The following is a 4,988-nucleotide window of genomic DNA, read 5'->3' as shown; positions in this document are numbered from 1 at the left end:
GCCAGCCACACCGACTGCAGCCGGTCAGTAGGAATCGTCACGGGTGAGAAACAGCGCGACAGCAGCGAGCACGATGGGCACGCCATGGTAGGCAGCGTGTCAGACCCGCAGAGCCGCAGAAACGAGTGCGGCGAGCACAGCAAAAGGACGCAAAAGTGCCGCGACCCGGGATCGAACCAGGGACCTTCAGATCTTCAGTCTGACGCTCTCCCAACTGAGCTATCGAGGCGCCAAAAATCAAACCTACCCGCCTGCCCCAAAATTTTGCGCCCTCGCATGCACAACACAACGCTTCCCGTGCCCACACACGCTGCCCGCACACCGCCGCCGTCCCCTCCTCTACCTACGTGGCCAATCCGATCCCCGCTCCGACGCCATCCCGCATCGAACGAGACCTCCGATCATGCCGAGTGTATCTCGTCGCTACGCACTATTGACGCCGTCCCGAGCGCATTGGCCCGGGCTACCACGTCCTGCCGCCCACTCGGTGCCGTGTTCGTAGCTATAGACGTGTCGGAACACCAAACAGCGCTGGTCGAAATTGACCCGCAGCTCGCTTGAGCCCGGGGCCAGCCACACCGACTGCAGCCGGTCAGTAGGAATCGTCGCGGGTGAGAAACAGCGCGGCAGCAGCGAGCACGATGGGCACGCCATGGTAGGCAGCGTGTCAGACCCGCAGAGCCGCAGAAACGAGTGCGGCGAGCACAGCAAAAGGACGCAAAAGTGCCGCGACCCGGGATCGAACCAGGGACCTTCAGATCTTCAGTCTGACGCTCTCCCAACTGAGCTATCGAGGCGCCAAAAATCAAACCTACCCGCCTGCCCCAAAATTTTGCGCCCTCGCATGCACAACACAACGCTTCCCGTGCCCACACACGCTGCCCGCACACCGCCGCCGTCCCCTCCTCTACCTACGTGGCCAATCCGATCCCCGCTCCGACGCCATCCCGCATCGAACGAGACCTCCGATCATGCCGAGTGTATCTCGTCGCTACGCACTATTGACGCCGTCCCGAGCGCATTGGCCCGGGCTACCACGTCCTGCCGCCCACTCGGTGCCGTGTTCGTAGCTATACACGTGTCGGAACACCAAACAGCGCTGGTCGAAATTGACCCGCAGCTCGCTTGAGCCCGGGGCCAGCCACACCGACTGCAGCCGGTCAGTAGGAGTCGTCGCGGGTGAGAAACAGCGCGGCAGCAGCGAGCACGATGGGCACGCCATGGTAGGCAGCGTGCCAGACACCGCAGAGCCGCAGAAACGAGTGCGGCGAGCACAGCAAAAGGACGCAAAAGTGCCGCGACCCGGGATCGAACCAGGGACCTTCAGATCTTCAGTGACGCTCTCCCAACTGAGCTATCGAGGCGCCAAAAGTCAAACCTACCCGCCTGCCCCAAAATTTTGCGCCCTCGCATGCACAACACAACGCTTCCCGTGCCCACACACGCTGCCCGCACACCGCCGCCGTCCCCTCCTCTACCTACGTGGCCAATCCGATCCCCGCTCCGACGCCATCCCGCATCGAACGAGACCTCCGATCATGCCGAGTGTATCTCGTCGCTACGCACTATTGACGCCGTCCCGAGCGCATTGGCCCGGGCTACCACGTCCTGCCGCCCACTCGGTGCCGTGTTCGTAGCTATAGACGTGTCGGAACACCAAACAGCGCTGGTCGAAATTGACCCGCAGCTCGCTTGAGCCCGGGGCCAGCCACACCGACTGCAGCCGGTCAGTAGGAGTCGTCGCGGGTGAGAAACAGCGCGGCAGCAGCGAGCACGATGGGCACGCCATGGTAGGCAGCGTGCCAGACACCGCAGAGCCGCAGAAACGAGTGCGGCGAGCACAGCAAAAGGACGCAAAAGTGCCGCGACCCGGGATCGAACCAGGGACCTTCAGATCTTCAGTCTGACGCTCTCCCAACTGAGCTATCGAGGCGCCAAAAGTCAAACCTACCCGCCTGCCCCAAAATTTTGCGCCCTCGCATGCACAACACAACGCTTCCCGTGCCCACACACGCTGCCCGCACACCGCCGCCGTCCCCTCCTCTACCTACGTGGCCAATCCGATCCCCGCTCCGACGCCATCCCGCATCGAACGAGACCTCCGATCATGCCGAGTGTATCTCGTCGCTACGCACTATTGACGCCGTCCCGAGCGCATTGGCCCGGGCTACCACGTCCTGCCGCCCACTCGGTGCCGTGTTCGTAGCTATACACGTGTCGGAACACCAAACAGCGCTGGTCGAAATTGACCCGCAGCTCGCTTGAGCCCGGGGCCAGCCACACTGACTGCAGCCGGTCAGTAGGAGTCGTCACGGGTGAGAAATAGCGCGACAGCAGCGAGCACGATGGGCACGCCATGGTAGGCAGCGTGTCAGACCCGCAGAGCCGCAGAAACGAGTGCGGCGAGCACAGCAAAAGGACGCAAAAGTGCCGCGACCCGGGATCGAACCAGGGACCTTCAGATCTTCAGTCTGACGCTCTCCCAACTGAGCTATCGAGGCGCCAAAAGTCAAACCTACCCGCCTGCCCCAAAATTTTGCGCCCTCGCATGCACAACACAACGCTTCCCGTGCCCACACACGCTGCCCGCACACCGCCGCCGTCCCCTCCTCTACCTACGTGGCCAATCCGATCCCCGCTCCGACGCCATCCCGCATCGAACGAGACCTCCGATCATGCCGAGTGTATCTCGTCGCTACGCACTATTGACGCCGTCCCGAGCGCATTGGCCCGGGCTACCACGTCCTGCCGCCCACTCGGTGCCGTGTTCGTAGCTATAGACGTGTCGGAACACCAAACAGCGCTGGTCGAAATTGACCCGCAGCTCGCTTGAGCCCGGGGCCAGCCACACCGACTGCAGCCGGTCAGTAGGAATCGTCGCGGGTGAGAAACAGCGCGACAGCAGCGAGCACGATGGGCACGCCATGGTAGGCAGCGTGTCAGACCCGCAGAGCCGCAGAAACGAGTGCGGCGAGCACAGCAAAAGGACGCAAAAGTGCCGCGACCCGGGATCGAACCAGGGACCTTCAGATCTTCAGTCTGACGCTCTCCCAACTGAGCTATCGAGGCGCCAAAAGTCAAACCTACCCGCCTGCCCCAAAATTTTGCGCCCTCGCATGCACAACACAACGCTTCCCGTGCCCACACACGCTGCCCGCACACCGCCGCCGTCCCCTCCTCTACCTACGTGGCCAATCCGATCCCCGCTCCGACGCCATCCCGCATCGAACGAGACCTCCGATCATGCCGAGTGTATCTCGTCGCTACGCACTATTGACGCCGTCCCGAGCGCATTGGCCCGGGCTACCACGTCCTGCCGCCCACTCGGTGCCGTGTTCGTAGCTATAGACGTGTCGGAACACCAAACAGCGCTGGTCGAAATTGACCCGCAGCTCGCTTGAGCCCGGGGCCAGCCACACCGACTGCAGCCGGTCAGTAGGAATCGTCGCGGGTGAGAAACAGCGCGACAGCAGCGAGCACGATGGGCACGCCATGGTAGGCAGCGTGTCAGACCCGCAGAGCCGCAGAAACGAGTGCGGCGAGCACAGCAAAAGGACGCAAAAGTGCCGCGACCCGGGATCGAACCAGGGACCTTCAGATCTTCAGTCTGACGCTCTCCCAACTGAGCTATCGAGGCGCCAAAAGTCAAACCTACCCGCCTGCCCCAAAATTTTGCGCCCTCGCATGCACAACACAACGCTTCCCGTGCCCACACACGCTGCCCGCACACCGCCGCCGTCCCCTCCTCTACCTACGTGGCCAATCCGATCCCCGCTCCGACGCCATCCCGCATCGAACGAGACCTCCGATCATGCCGAGTGTATCTCGTCGCTACGCACTATTGACGCCGTCCCGAGCGCATTGGCCCGGGCTACCACGTCCTGCCGCCCACTCGGTGCCGTGTTCGTAGCTATAGACGTGTCGGAACACCAAACAGCGCTGGTCGAAATTGACCCGCAGCTCGCTTGAGCCCGGGGCCAGCCACACCGACTGCAGCCGGTCAGTAGGAGTCGTCACGGGTGAGAAACAGCGCGACAGCAGCGAGCACGATGGGCACGCCATGGTAGGCAGCGTGTCAGACCCGCAGAGTCGCAGAAACGAGTGCGGCGAGCACAGCAAAAGGACGCAAAAGTGCCGCGACCCGGGATCGAACCAGGGACCTTCAGATCTTCAGTCTGACGCTCTCCCAACTGAGCTATCGAGGCGCCAAAAGTCAAACCTACCCGCCTGCCCCAAAATTTTGCGCCCTCGCATGCACAACACAACGCTTCCCGTGCCCACACACGCTGCCCGCACACCGCCGCCGTCCCCTCCTCTACCTACGTGGCCAATCCGATCCCCGCTCCGACGCCATCCCGCATCGAACGAGACCTCCGATCATGCCGAGTGTATCTCGTCGCTACGCACTATTAACGCCGTCCCGAGCGCATTGGCCCGGGCTACCACGTCCTGCCGCCCACTCGGTGCCGTGTTCGTAGCTATAGACGTGTCGGAACACCAAACAGCGCTGGTCGAAATTGACCCGCAGCTCGCTTGAGCCCGGGGCCAGCCACACCGACTGCAGCCGGTCAGTAGGAGTCGTCACGGGTGAGAAACAGCGCGACAGCAGCGAGCACGATGGGCACGCCATGGTAGGCAGCGTGCCAGACACCGCAGAGCCGCAGAAACGAGTGCGGCGAGCACAGCAAAAGGACGCAAAAGTGCCGCGACCCGGGATCGAACCAGGGACCTTCAGATCTTCAATGACGCTCTCCCAACTGAGCTATCGAGGCGCCAAAAATCAAACCTACCCGCCTGCCCCAAAATTTTGCGCCCTCGCATGCACAACACAACGCTTCCCGTGCCCACACACGCTGCCCGCACACCGCCGCCGTCCCCTCCTCTACCTACGTGGCCAATCCGATCCCCGCTCCGACGCCATCCCGCATCGAACGAGACCTCCGATCATGCCGAGTGTATCTCGTCGCTACGCACTATTGACGCCGTCC

The 4,988-nt window shown here is 62.8% G+C and overlaps 9 non-coding genes across 9 annotated transcripts; all 9 read right to left on the bottom strand.

Moving 5' to 3' along the window:
• Positions 1-156: 156 nt before the first annotated feature.
• On the bottom strand, positions 157-229 carry PHYSODRAFT_t1284. Its single transcript has one exon. It is a non-coding gene; the product is annotated as a tRNA-Phe (tRNA).
• A 495-nt stretch (positions 230-724) lies between these two features.
• PHYSODRAFT_t1283 lies at positions 725-797 on the bottom strand. The gene has a single exon. It is a non-coding gene; the product is annotated as a tRNA-Phe (tRNA).
• Positions 798-1,293: 496 nt separating this feature from the next.
• Positions 1,294-1,364, bottom strand: PHYSODRAFT_t1282. Its single transcript has one exon. It is a non-coding gene; the product is annotated as a tRNA-Phe (tRNA).
• Positions 1,365-1,860: 496 nt separating this feature from the next.
• Positions 1,861-1,933, bottom strand: PHYSODRAFT_t1281. Its single transcript has one exon. It is a non-coding gene; the product is annotated as a tRNA-Phe (tRNA).
• A 495-nt stretch (positions 1,934-2,428) lies between these two features.
• Positions 2,429-2,501, bottom strand: PHYSODRAFT_t1280. The gene has a single exon. It is a non-coding gene; the product is annotated as a tRNA-Phe (tRNA).
• A 495-nt stretch (positions 2,502-2,996) lies between these two features.
• On the bottom strand, positions 2,997-3,069 carry PHYSODRAFT_t1279. Its single transcript has one exon. It is a non-coding gene; the product is annotated as a tRNA-Phe (tRNA).
• A 495-nt stretch (positions 3,070-3,564) lies between these two features.
• On the bottom strand, positions 3,565-3,637 carry PHYSODRAFT_t1278. The gene has a single exon. It is a non-coding gene; the product is annotated as a tRNA-Phe (tRNA).
• A 495-nt stretch (positions 3,638-4,132) lies between these two features.
• Positions 4,133-4,205, bottom strand: PHYSODRAFT_t1277. The gene has a single exon. It is a non-coding gene; the product is annotated as a tRNA-Phe (tRNA).
• Positions 4,206-4,701: 496 nt separating this feature from the next.
• On the bottom strand, positions 4,702-4,772 carry PHYSODRAFT_t1276. Its single transcript has one exon. It is a non-coding gene; the product is annotated as a tRNA-Phe (tRNA).
• Positions 4,773-4,988: the final 216 nt, after the last annotated feature.

This window comes from Phytophthora sojae (genome assembly GCF_000149755.1).
Source record: "Phytophthora sojae unplaced genomic scaffold PHYSOscaffold_7, whole genome shotgun sequence".
In the NCBI taxonomy this organism is placed as follows: Eukaryota; Oomycota; class Peronosporomycetes; order Peronosporales; family Peronosporaceae; genus Phytophthora; species Phytophthora sojae.
The sequence above is the reverse complement of the archived record's forward strand: the minus strand, read 5'-3'. Positions and strand labels throughout refer to the sequence as shown.